Genomic DNA, 14655 nt, shown 5'->3' on the forward strand with positions numbered 1-14655 from the left:
CTTAAAAATGCATTCAGATGCATTTGTACATGTCTACAATTATATGTGGTTGCATGTAAAGTTGTTACTTTGACTTTTAGCTGAGTGTAGTTCAAAATATACCCGGTTGTGATTCGGTTGTGAAAGGACGTCCAGCAGGTGACGTCTTTTACACGTGCATTTATAGTCCATCGTCAACCTCTATAAAATCCTTATGAAATATGCAAAAGCAATTGTGCTTACATACACATTCACATTGGCATACTACAGTAATTAATTTAAGTGCCCAAAGTTTTCTTAAGATGTTGTTAATAGACGTCCACTGACGTCCTTTAAACGTTTAAGACCCATGCAAACCAGCACGGAAATCTTTATTTAAAAAACTTCCATTTGTTTTACATCTTGTTTTATGTCAAATTCTATTCACAAATTGCTTGTAGTTAAGTGTGAAATCACTGCATTTACCCATTATTCCACTAGTTTCCCATACATTACAATATGATTTAATTATTTCGTTTTTAATGATTAAATATATATAGGCTATATACATAAGTTATTCATAAAGTCACAATTTAAAGTCTGAGCTGGATGCAAAAACTGCTGCCAAGATGTTGTGACAAATCTCCCGATATGGTATCTCTACAGCAGATTATCTCGAGATATGACAGTTTGTATCATAGGTTTGTATACTCAAAATTCCAGATCAATAGGTGGCGGTAATGCATCTTTTTATGCTGGTTTGGCAAAATCGCCAAAAACACCAGAAGAAGAGGAGTGAGCCGTAAACGTACACAAGGAGAGAGTTTTTTGAGTTTACAAATCATTAAAAATTCACCGATGGGTAAGTACATTTTGAGATATTTAATTAATGTATTTTAATTTTACTTGTTTTACTCGGAGGAACCAAAAGCAAGTATAAGCACACTGTCAAGTTAAATTAACTTGGGCTAAAGTTAGCTAGTATGCTAAAAGGTAATGTTTAATGCTATGGTCTTTTTTAACCCTAAAAAGAAACTCATCTGTGGCAAAATAAAAAGTTTATGAAAATTAAAAGTTGAAGTAGCCAGCTTTCGATTATTTTTAAGTTTTCTCAATTTGTTGTTTTATGTGTAAGCATTATCACAGAATGTTAAAGTGTGTTTGTGTTAATGACTTGTATGAGATATATTAAAATTTATATATTCAGTATACTATATGCATTGACACACACACACACACACACACACACACACACACACACACACACACACACACACACACACACACATATACATATACATATATATATTTCTTTATTATTAGGCAAGCTATAAAAGGGAAAAAAAACAATAGTTAAATGTATATATGTACTTTGATATCAATGACATGCAGCACATAAGAGCACATCGGTTGATTAAACATGTTTAAAGATTAAATTAAAAAGTACTACTCAGATGTAGCATTCTGAAAGTTTATTTCTGAAAATAAATGAAATGAAAGACTGTGATATGTTAAAACTGTAGAAGGAGCTCAGGAATAATTCACTGAAATCTGTAAATTAATTTGAGCATGGCTGACTTCAATAAGTGCTTTAAAAGTATTTTGTAATTTCAGATTTGCTAAACATGTCCTCTGACTATCAAAGAAAGTGGAGATGTCGAAAGGCAAGAGTTGATGCCTTAGCGGAAGAGGACAGCAGCTCAGAATCCGAGGGGACAGTGGAGCCTGCCTTGGTCTTTTACAATTTCAAATAGGTGGAACCAGATAATTACCCCATGCCATCAGCAAGTAAGGAATATTAAATGGTGTTTGAAACGCAGGCCATTTATGGGCAATTCATTAAAGCAAAGTTTGCAAACAGTCAGTTTGTAAATCTTTTATTAGAGGTACAAGTAGTTGTTTATTGATAATCTAATGCCAATATCGATACCATTGTTTTTGTTTGCTGTCAATTCTGTCTTGCTCTTGATTTTTCAAAACATTATTACATTATTTTGATTGTGGTGTCACTTTTAGGTTCAGCAACTGTCCAGAGTTGGCCGAATGTCAGTCAGAGACTGTGTATGAACAAGTATGTATTTACCTAGCATTGTTTGTGTGTTTTGCTGTGTCGTATTTCAGAAAAAAATGACAATAGTAACAGTATCCACAATAATAACCTCAACCTTTGGTAATACTATAATTCTGTCACACACTATATCTACTTATATAATTGCCTGTTTTTGTGTTGAAGTTGTAATGTCTGTGCTAAATCAGGTTGTTCGTAGGACTTAAAACAAGATATAAAAACATAATGTTAGTGTAAGAAATGAATGAGTCATTACTTGTCACAAAAACTTTGGATAGGGATAGAGCACTTATTACATGATAGAGAGTGGTTGTGAAAGTGTATGTTTTAACACTGCATGCAATTGGCAAGCTGCACAGTACTGCTAATTTGTAATACTGATCTTACAATGCATTTTAATATTATGACTGAATCGTTTATTTCGCAGAATCATGTCAAATGCCTTAATGGCAAAATTCAACATGCAGGGTGGTGGCCAGCTGGAAAAGGCTGCATTCAAGGCTACACCTTTATATAATATAATACAAGGTAATTTGTGACACATCGTATGTTCCTTGTGTCTTATTTAAAAGACCTGTTTTTATCAGAAATGTCCAAACGCATAATTAACATGTTTTAGTCCCGGTGTTCTCATATGTGGACATGTATGAAATCAACATCCTGCATCACGAATTAAGTCGTCACTTTGTTTTGAAATGCATAACATTTTTCTGAGATGTTGATTCATGACACACAGTTTAAAAATTAGACAAATTTAAATAATTACAAATTATCTTATTTCCATAAGAGTGTCACTACATTACTTTTAGACTTTTTGAAGACTAAGGAGAGGGAGTGGTCCTGGTGAAACATTCAATCATTTGGTATCTCAGAGAAGCTCTCAATACTGTGACATGTAGAGTGTCAGAGAAATCCACTAAAATATAATGTTCTCATGTTACTCATATCACAGGTTAATGTGTTCATGAAATGGATGGGAAAAGTCTTGTTCGACTGCATTGTACAATTAGTTTGATAGATAAAAACACTTTCAAAATAAGTGCTTGTTTAAGTTTTTGCTTTTTACATTCATATTTTCTTCCCTCAGATGCTGTTAAGAGGTGGAACCCCAATTCAACAGAATCGGAAATTGATGGCACTATGGCTGAACATCTAAAACATGCTCCAGGAAGAGCAGGGGGTGGGGGTTATAAAAAAATAAGTTTTCGGGTGAAAAAGATGTGGGAGACAGCTCAATTCCTTAAATTTAGTTATGAAACTGAATTTGTTTCGTGATGAACATGTTCATTTTTCCTGTTTCCCTGGTGAATTTGTATTAAAACCATAAAATAAATGTGATAAATAAATTGTGACTTTAGTTCATCCCGTTATCTTTGATCATTTGTAATGAACTACTAAAATGTTAATAATATAACACTTTATTTTACAGTGACCTTGTTACATGTAGTTACTGTAATAACTATAAATTATGCATAATTGCATGTATCAAACCTTAACCTTATATTCAGATGCAGTTAATTATATTAAGTACTTAAATGTATAAGTAAATAATGTGTTGTTTGATCTACACGTGATTATAACGTGTTCTATCTAGACGTTTCGGTATGACTGGGCCGATTTTGGCCCTTTTTAGAACCTTTGTCAAGTTTAGATACGTCAAAATCGCCTGTTTACGATTTAACACAATTAGTGTATGATTATTTTATATGCAGGCTTATATGCCTACACTTATGCATAAAAACACACATAAACATCCAGAAGAAGACTAATTCTGACGTCCAGGGACGTGCTGAAGAGACGTGGAATTCACGGCCAGAAAAGACGTCGGTTCAACTTCCATTTTGGAACTATTTTTCAACCATGACGGGACGTGTCGGACGGACGTCTTTTCAACGGTCATTACACGTCCAAATGTTTGCTGGGTATTCATGAAACAGTCTTTACTAGCTAATTCGTTTCCACAAAAATGCAGCACAAATAAGCAAGCATTTTAACGTTTTCAATACACTAATCTACTATTACTGTTCAATCGCTGGAGTGTTTTTATTTTTTAAATGCCTTTAAAATATGTAGTTTTGTGAACACGGACGAAGAAACGCCAGCCCTGAAGCTCATCCGTAAACCATATAAAAGCAGCTCATATGCGCTTAATATAGCTCTTTAAAATGATATTATGTTTACATTGCGTACAGTCGCTGGAGTGTTTTTATTTAAATGCTTTTAGAAGAGGCTCAGTGATGTAGTTCGCAGACCGAAAGCTCGGAGCCCTGACTCTCATGTCAGTACAACAGAAAACACAGGCGGAAGGCAGCCCTCTCCGTTTTAAATGAAACTACTCGCAAACACCTGAATTTAGCTCTTGGTGGGTTCTAAGGGGTTGACGGAATGAAATCGCTGGAGCATTTAAAATTTAAAAGGCCGTATTTATTTTCATTTTCCGCTCCACCCCTTCAGAATGGCTTAAACGGGGCATTATTTTTCGTACGTGACCTGTGGTTAGAGGCATTGTTTCTTGTTAGTAAGACATATGGCTTAATAAATTATGTTCTTGGGCATAATTTGCAAGCTAACATGCAGCACAAGCTATATCTTCCATTTAACCTAAATATAAATGATTTTAATCTGTATTTTTGTGCGTCCTCTATAAAGCACCATTCATGAGTAGCGCGCATGCGCACAAATGCCTAAGGGGACTTTCGGAGTATGACGTAAGAGGGCACCTGTGCTAAATCAAACATAAAATACAGCGAAATGACAGGGAACAAAAAATATTAAACGAGTGATTGGGTGCTATGTTCAATACAGTTGCATTTTTTGAGAACTCTTATCAGTTAAATAGCAGAAGTTATTAGTTGGTCGTTAAAAACGGCCGTGCTTTGTTGAACTATGTGGCTCAAACGATGAGACCATATTCATGAAACAGTCTTTACTAGCTAATTCGTTTCCACAAAAATGCAGCACAAATAAGCAAGCATTTTAACGTTTTCAATACACTAATCTACTATTACTGTTCAATCGCTGGAGTGTTTTTATTTTTTAAATGCCTTTAAAATATGTAGTTTTGTGAACACGGACGAAGAAACGCCAGCCCTGAAGCTCATCCGTAAACCATATAAAAGCAGCTCATATGCGCTTAATATAGCTCTTTAAAATGATATTATGTTTACATTGCGTACAGTCGCTGGAGTGTTTTTATTTAAATGCTTTTAGAAGAGGCTCAGTGATGTAGTTCGCAGACCGAAAGCTCGGAGCCCTGACTCTCATGTCAGTACAACAGAAAACACAGGCGGAAGGCAGCCCTCTCCGTTTTAAATGAAACTACTCGCAAACACCTGAATTTAGCTCTTGGTGGGTTCTAAGGGGTTGACGGAATGAAATCGCTGGAGCATTTAAATTTTAAAAGGCCGTATTTATTTTCATTTTCCGCTCCACCCCTTCAGAATGGCTTAAACGGGGCATTATTTTTCGTACGTGACCTGTGGTTAGAGGCATTGTTTCTTGTTAGTAAGACATATGGCTTAATAAATTATGTTCTTGGGCATAATTTGCAAGCTAACATGCAGCACAAGCTATATCTTCCATTTAACCTAAATATAAATGATTTTAATCTGTATTTTTGTGCGTCCTCTATAAAGCACCATTCATGAGTAGCGCGCATGCGCACAAATGCCTAAGGGGACTTTCGGAGTATGACGTAAGAGGGCACCTGTGCTAAATCAAACATAAAATACAGCGAAATGACAGGGAACAAAAAATATTAAACGAGTGATTGGGTGCTATGTTCAATACAGTTGCATTTTTTGAGAACTCTTATCAGTTAAATAGCAGAAGTTATTAGTTGGTCGTTAAAAACGGCCGTGCTTTGTTGAACTATGTGGCTCAAACGATGAGACCATATTCATGAAACAGTCTTTACTAGCTAATTCGTTTCCACAAAAATGCAGCACAAATAAGCAAGCATTTTAACGTTTTCAATACACTAATCTACTATTACTGTTCAATCGCTGGAGTGTTTTTATTTTTTAAATGCCTTTAAAATATGTAGTTTTGTGAACACGGACGAAGAAACGCCAGCCCTGAAGCTCATCCGTAAACCATATAAAAGCAGCTCATATGCGCTTAATATAGCTCTTTAAAATGATATTATGTTTACATTGCGTACAGTCGCTGGAGTGTTTTTATTTAAATGCTTTTAGAAGAGGCTCAGTGATGTAGTTCGCAGACCGAAAGCTCGGAGCCCTGACTCTCATGTCAGTACAACAGAAAACACAGGCGGAAGGCAGCCCTCTCCGTTTTAAATGAAACTACTCGCAAACACCTGAATTTAGCTCTTGGTGGGTTCTAAGGGGTTGACGGAATGAAATCGCTGGAGCATTTAAATTTTAAAAGGCCGTATTTATTTTCATTTTCCGCTCCACCCCTTCAGAATGGCTTAAACGGGGCATTATTTTTCGTACGTGACCTGTGGTTAGAGGCATTGTTTCTTGTTAGTAAGACATATGGCTTAATAAATTATGTTCTTGGGCATAATTTGCAAGCTAACATGCAGCACAAGCTATATCTTCCATTTAACCTAAATATAAATGATTTTAATCTGTATTTTTGTGCGTCCTCTATAAAGCACCATTCATGAGTAGCGCGCATGCGCACAAATGCCTAAGGGGACTTTCGGAGTATGACGTAAGAGGGCACCTGTGCTAAATCAAACATAAAATACAGCGAAATGACAGGGAACAAAAAATATTAAACGAGTGATTGGGTGCTATGTTCAATACAGTTGCATTTTTTGAGAACTCTTATCAGTTAAATAGCAGAAGTTATTAGTTGGTCGTTAAAAACGGCCGTGCTTTGTTGAACTATGTGGCTCAAACGATGAGACCATATTCATGAAACAGTCTTTACTAGCTAATTCGTTTCCACAAAAATGCAGCACAAATAAGCAAGCATTTTAACGTTTTCAATACACTAATCTACTATTACTGTTCAATCGCTGGAGTGTTTTTATTTTTTAAATGCCTTTAAAATATGTAGTTTTGTGAACACGGACGAAGAAACGCCAGCCCTGAAGCTCATCCGTAAACCATATAAAAGCAGCTCATATGCGCTTAATATAGCTCTTTAAAATGATATTATGTTTACATTGCGTACAGTCGCTGGAGTGTTTTTATTTAAATGCTTTTAGAAGAGGCTCAGTGATGTAGTTCGCAGACCGAAAGCTCGGAGCCCTGACTCTCATGTCAGTACAACAGAAAACACAGGCGGAAGGCAGCCCTCTCCGTTTTAAATGAAACTACTCGCAAACACCTGAATTTAGCTCTTGGTGGGTTCTAAGGGGTTGACGGAATGAAATCGCTGGAGCATTTAAATTTTAAAAGGCCGTATTTATTTTCATTTTCCGCTCCACCCCTTCAGAATGGCTTAAACGGGGCATTATTTTTCGTACGTGACCTGTGGTTAGAGGCATTGTTTCTTGTTAGTAAGACATATGGCTTAATAAATTATGTTCTTGGGCATAATTTGCAAGCTAACATGCAGCACAAGCTATATCTTCCATTTAACCTAAATATAAATGATTTTAATCTGTATTTTTGTGCGTCCTCTATAAAGCACCATTCATGAGTAGCGCGCATGCGCACAAATGCCTAAGGGGACTTTCGGAGTATGACGTAAGAGGGCACCTGTGCTAAATCAAACATAAAATACAGCGAAATGACAGGGAACAAAAAATATTAAACGAGTGATTGGGTGCTATGTTCAATACAGTTGCATTTTTTGAGAACTCTTATCAGTTAAATAGCAGAAGTTATTAGTTGGTCGTTAAAAACGGCCGTGCTTTGTTGAACTATGTGGCTCAAACGATGAGACCATATTCATGAAACAGTCTTTACTAGCTAATTCGTTTCCACAAAAATGCAGCACAAATAAGCAAGCATTTTAACGTTTTCAATACACTAATCTACTATTACTGTTCAATCGCTGGAGTGTTTTTATTTTTTAAATGCCTTTAAAATATGTAGTTTTGTGAACACGGACGAAGAAACGCCAGCCCTGAAGCTCATCCGTAAACCATATAAAAGCAGCTCATATGCGCTTAATATAGCTCTTTAAAATGATATTATGTTTACATTGCGTACAGTCGCTGGAGTGTTTTTATTTAAATGCTTTTAGAAGAGGCTCAGTGATGTAGTTCGCAGACCGAAAGCTCGGAGCCCTGACTCTCATGTCAGTACAACAGAAAACACAGGCGGAAGGCAGCCCTCTCCGTTTTAAATGAAACTACTCGCAAACACCTGAATTTAGCTCTTGGTGGGTTCTAAGGGGTTGACGGAATGAAATCGCTGGAGCATTTAAATTTTAAAAGGCCGTATTTATTTTCATTTTCCGCTCCACCCCTTCAGAATGGCTTAAACGGGGCATTATTTTTCGTACGTGACCTGTGGTTAGAGGCATTGTTTCTTGTTAGTAAGACATATGGCTTAATAAATTATGTTCTTGGGCATAATTTGCAAGCTAACATGCAGCACAAGCTATATCTTCCATTTAACCTAAATATAAATGATTTTAATCTGTATTTTTGTGCGTCCTCTATAAAGCACCATTCATGAGTAGCGCGCATGCGCACAAATGCCTAAGGGGACTTTCGGAGTATGACGTAAGAGGGCACCTGTGCTAAATCAAACATAAAATACAGCGAAATGACAGGGAACAAAAAATATTAAACGAGTGATTGGGTGCTATGTTCAATACAGTTGCATTTTTTGAGAACTCTTATCAGTTAAATAGCAGAAGTTATTAGTTGGTCGTTAAAAACGGCCGTGCTTTGTTGAACTATGTGGCTCAAACGATGAGACCATATTCATGAAACAGTCTTTACTAGCTAATTCGTTTCCACAAAAATGCAGCACAAATAAGCAAGCATTTTAACGTTTTCAATACACTAATCTACTATTACTGTTCAATCGCTGGAGTGTTTTTATTTTTTAAATGCCTTTAAAATATGTAGTTTTGTGAACACGGACGAAGAAACGCCAGCCCTGAAGCTCATCCGTAAACCATATAAAAGCAGCTCATATGCGCTTAATATAGCTCTTTAAAATGATATTATGTTTACATTGCGTACAGTCGCTGGAGTGTTTTTATTTAAATGCTTTTAGAAGAGGCTCAGTGATGTAGTTCGCAGACCGAAAGCTCGGAGCCCTGACTCTCATGTCAGTACAACAGAAAACACAGGCGGAAGGCAGCCCTCTCCGTTTTAAATGAAACTACTCGCAAACACCTGAATTTAGCTCTTGGTGGGTTCTAAGGGGTTGACGGAATGAAATCGCTGGAGCATTTAAATTTTAAAAGGCCGTATTTATTTTCATTTTCCGCTCCACCCCTTCAGAATGGCTTAAACGGGGCATTATTTTTCGTACGTGACCTGTGGTTAGAGGCATTGTTTCTTGTTAGTAAGACATATGGCTTAATAAATTATGTTCTTGGGCATAATTTGCAAGCTAACATGCAGCACAAGCTATATCTTCCATTTAACCTAAATATAAATGATTTTAATCTGTATTTTTGTGCGTCCTCTATAAAGCACCATTCATGAGTAGCGCGCATGCGCACAAATGCCTAAGGGGACTTTCGGAGTATGACGTAAGAGGGCACCTGTGCTAAATCAAACATAAAATACAGCGAAATGACAGGGAACAAAAAATATTAAACGAGTGATTGGGTGCTATGTTCAATACAGTTGCATTTTTTGAGAACTCTTATCAGTTAAATAGCAGAAGTTATTAGTTGGTCGTTAAAAACGGCCGTGCTTTGTTGAACTATGTGGCTCAAACGATGAGACCATATTCATGAAACAGTCTTTACTAGCTAATTCGTTTCCACAAAAATGCAGCACAAATAAGCAAGCATTTTAACGTTTTCAATACACTAATCTACTATTACTGTTCAATCGCTGGAGTGTTTTTATTTTTTAAATGCCTTTAAAATATGTAGTTTTGTGAACACGGACGAAGAAACGCCAGCCCTGAAGCTCATCCGTAAACCATATAAAAGCAGCTCATATGCGCTTAATATAGCTCTTTAAAATGATATTATGTTTACATTGCGTACAGTCGCTGGAGTGTTTTTATTTAAATGCTTTTAGAAGAGGCTCAGTGATGTAGTTCGCAGACCGAAAGCTCGGAGCCCTGACTCTCATGTCAGTACAACAGAAAACACAGGCGGAAGGCAGCCCTCTCCGTTTTAAATGAAACTACTCGCAAACACCTGAATTTAGCTCTTGGTGGGTTCTAAGGGGTTGACGGAATGAAATCGCTGGAGCATTTAAATTTTAAAAGGCCGTATTTATTTTCATTTTCCGCTCCACCCCTTCAGAATGGCTTAAACGGGGCATTATTTTTCGTACGTGACCTGTGGTTAGAGGCATTGTTTCTTGTTAGTAAGACATATGGCTTAATAAATTATGTTCTTGGGCATAATTTGCAAGCTAACATGCAGCACAAGCTATATCTTCCATTTAACCTAAATATAAATGATTTTAATCTGTATTTTTGTGCGTCCTCTATAAAGCACCATTCATGAGTAGCGCGCATGCGCACAAATGCCTAAGGGGACTTTCGGAGTATGACGTAAGAGGGCACCTGTGCTAAATCAAACATAAAATACAGCGAAATGACAGGGAACAAAAAATATTAAACGAGTGATTGGGTGCTATGTTCAATACAGTTGCATTTTTTGAGAACTCTTATCAGTTAAATAGCAGAAGTTATTAGTTGGTCGTTAAAAACGGCCGTGCTTTGTTGAACTATGTGGCTCAAACGATGAGACCATATTCATGAAACAGTCTTTACTAGCTAATTCGTTTCCACAAAAATGCAGCACAAATAAGCAAGCATTTTAACGTTTTCAATACACTAATCTACTATTACTGTTCAATCGCTGGAGTGTTTTTATTTTTTAAATGCCTTTAAAATATGTAGTTTTGTGAACACGGACGAAGAAACGCCAGCCCTGAAGCTCATCCGTAAACCATATAAAAGCAGCTCATATGCGCTTAATATAGCTCTTTAAAATGATATTATGTTTACATTGCGTACAGTCGCTGGAGTGTTTTTATTTAAATGCTTTTAGAAGAGGCTCAGTGATGTAGTTCGCAGACCGAAAGCTCGGAGCCCTGACTCTCATGTCAGTACAACAGAAAACACAGGCGGAAGGCAGCCCTCTCCGTTTTAAATGAAACTACTCGCAAACACCTGAATTTAGCTCTTGGTGGGTTCTAAGGGGTTGACGGAATGAAATCGCTGGAGCATTTAAATTTTAAAAGGCCGTATTTATTTTCATTTTCCGCTCCACCCCTTCAGAATGGCTTAAACGGGGCATTATTTTTCGTACGTGACCTGTGGTTAGAGGCATTGTTTCTTGTTAGTAAGACATATGGCTTAATAAATTATGTTCTTGGGCATAATTTGCAAGCTAACATGCAGCACAAGCTATATCTTCCATTTAACCTAAATATAAATGATTTTAATCTGTATTTTTGTGCGTCCTCTATAAAGCACCATTCATGAGTAGCGCGCATGCGCACAAATGCCTAAGGGGACTTTCGGAGTATGACGTAAGAGGGCACCTGTGCTAAATCAAACATAAAATACAGCGAAATGACAGGGAACAAAAAATATTAAACGAGTGATTGGGTGCTATGTTCAATACAGTTGCATTTTTTGAGAACTCTTATCAGTTAAATAGCAGAAGTTATTAGTTGGTCATTAAAAACGGCCGTGCTTTGTTGAACTATGTGGCTCAAACGATGAGACCATATTCATGAAACAGTCTTTACTAGCTAATTCGTTTCCACAAAAATGCAGCACAAATAAGCAAGCATTTTAACGTTTTCAATACACTAATCTACTATTACTGTTCAATCGCTGGAGTGTTTTTATTTTTTAAATGCCTTTAAAATATGTAGTTTTGTGAACACGGACGAAGAAACGCCAGCCCTGAAGCTCATCCGTAAACCATATAAAAGCAGCTCATATGCGCTTAATATAGCTCTTTAAAATGATATTATGTTTACATTGCGTACAGTCGCTGGAGTGTTTTTATTTAAATGCTTTTAGAAGAGGCTCAGTGATGTAGTTCGCAGACCGAAAGCTCGGAGCCCTGACTCTCATGTCAGTACAACAGAAAACACAGGCGGAAGGCAGCCCTCTCCGTTTTAAATGAAACTACTCGCAAACACCTGAATTTAGCTCTTGGTGGGTTCTAAGGGGTTGACGGAATGAAATCGCTGGAGCATTTAAATTTTAAAAGGCCGTATTTATTTTCATTTTCCGCTCCACCCCTTCAGAATGGCTTAAACGGGGCATTATTTTTCGTACGTGACCTGTGGTTAGAGGCATTGTTTCTTGTTAGTAAGACATATGGCTTAATAAATTATGTTCTTGGGCATAATTTGCAAGCTAACATGCAGCACAAGCTATATCTTCCATTTAACCTAAATATAAATGATTTTAATCTGTATTTTTGTGCGTCCTCTATAAAGCACCATTCATGAGTAGCGCGCATGCGCACAAATGCCTAAGGGGACTTTCGGAGTATGACGTAAGAGGGCACCTGTGCTAAATCAAACATAAAATACAGCGAAATGACAGGGAACAAAAAATATTAAACGAGTGATTGGGTGCTATGTTCAATACAGTTGCATTTTTTGAGAACTCTTATCAGTTAAATAGCAGAAGTTATTAGTTGGTCATTAAAAACGGCCGTGCTTTGTTGAACTATGTGGCTCAAACGATGAGACCATATTCATGAAACAGTCTTTACTAGCTAATTCGTTTCCACAAAAATGCAGCACAAATAAGCAAGCATTTTAACGTTTTCAATACACTAATCTACTATTACTGTTCAATCGCTGGAGTGTTTTTATTTTTTAAATGCCTTTAAAATATGTAGTTTTGTGAACACGGACGAAGAAACGCCAGCCCTGAAGCTCATCCGTAAACCATATAAAAGCAGCTCATATGCGCTTAATATAGCTCTTTAAAATGATATTATGTTTACATTGCGTACAGTCGCTGGAGTGTTTTTATTTAAATGCTTTTAGAAGAGGCTCAGTGATGTAGTTCGCAGACCGAAAGCTCGGAGCCCTGACTCTCATGTCAGTACAACAGAAAACACAGGCGGAAGGCAGCCCTCTCCGTTTTAAATGAAACTACTCGCAAACACCTGAATTTAGCTCTTGGTGGGTTCTAAGGGGTTGACGGAATGAAATCGCTGGAGCATTTAAATTTTAAAAGGCCGTATTTATTTTCATTTTCCGCTCCACCCCTTCAGAATGGCTTAAACGGGGCATTATTTTTCGTACGTGACCTGTGGTTAGAGGCATTGTTTCTTGTTAGTAAGACATATGGCTTAATAAATTATGTTCTTGGGCATAATTTGCAAGCTAACATGCAGCACAAGCTATATCTTCCATTTAACCTAAATATAAATGATTTTAATCTGTATTTTTGTGCGTCCTCTATAAAGCACCATTCATGAGTAGCGCGCATGCGCACAAATGCCTAAGGGGACTTTCGGAGTATGACGTAAGAGGGCACCTGTGCTAAATCAAACATAAAATACAGCGAAATGACAGGGAACAAAAAATATTAAACGAGTGATTGGGTGCTATGTTCAATACAGTTGCATTTTTTGAGAACTCTTATCAGTTAAATAGCAGAAGTTATTAGTTGGTCATTAAAAACGGCCGTGCTTTGTTGAACTATGTGGCTCAAACGATGAGACCATATTCATGAAACAGTCTTTACTAGCTAATTCGTTTCCACAAAAATGCAGCACAAATAAGCAAGCATTTTAACGTTTTCAATACACTAATCTACTATTACTGTTCAATCGCTGGAGTGTTTTTATTTTTTAAATGCCTTTAAAATATGTAGTTTTGTGAACACGGACGAAGAAACGCCAGCCCTGAAGCTCATCCGTAAACCATATAAAAGCAGCTCATATGCGCTTAACCCCTTAAGCTCTGCGGCTATTTGGGGGATTTCCGCCTACATTTGGCCTACCTAAATTCAAATGGTTCCCCTATACACATACATTGGAGGAAATTTTAAAAAATGGTTTCATTGTATAGAAAACCATTTAAACTACATAATATCAGTGTAATTCTTTATAAATAACATTATATAGGTTTCAAAAACTACAATAAAAACTAAAAAATCATAGGCGCTTTTTGATTTTTTTTTCAAAAGATTTTTTTTGAAAGTCTGTAACTCAGGATTTAGGTGTCTCAGTTCTTTGCAAATTGTTTTGTTTGATTCCACTAGGTCTCAGGATATACCAGAAAAAAAGATTTTTTCATATAACAGTTTCTAATGGAAAGTTATTGAATTATAACCGAAGGGAGTCGCATTGCCCCATTTTCCCCCTTTTTCCCCCTAAAAGTGTCCTTCTGTTTCTTTGCAAAAACAGGCTTTATAAAGCACATTACCCCTTAGAATACTATTTTACTATGTACCATAGCACTTTTCATGATTATTGACTGAATTATGTTTCATTTTTTATGTTTGCCTGTGTATTTACTGAAACACATACTGTACTTTACTGTCAACATTCAATATACACTCAATACA

The 14655-nt window shown here is 36.7% G+C and overlaps 1 long non-coding RNA gene across 1 annotated transcript; it reads left to right on the forward strand.

Moving 5' to 3' along the window:
* The first annotated feature begins 721 nt into the window (after positions 1-721).
* On the forward strand, positions 722-3518 carry LOC141302399 (uncharacterized). The gene is made up of 5 exons (XR_012342387.1): positions 722-820; positions 1573-1746; positions 1975-2029; positions 2454-2554; positions 3114-3518. It is a non-coding gene; the product is annotated as an uncharacterized lncRNA (long non-coding RNA).
* Positions 3519-14655: the final 11137 nt, after the last annotated feature.

Source organism: Garra rufa, unplaced genomic scaffold (genome assembly GCF_049309525.1).
Source record: "Garra rufa unplaced genomic scaffold, GarRuf1.0 hap1_unplaced_001, whole genome shotgun sequence".
NCBI classification, from domain to species: Eukaryota; Metazoa; Chordata; class Actinopteri; order Cypriniformes; family Cyprinidae; genus Garra; species Garra rufa.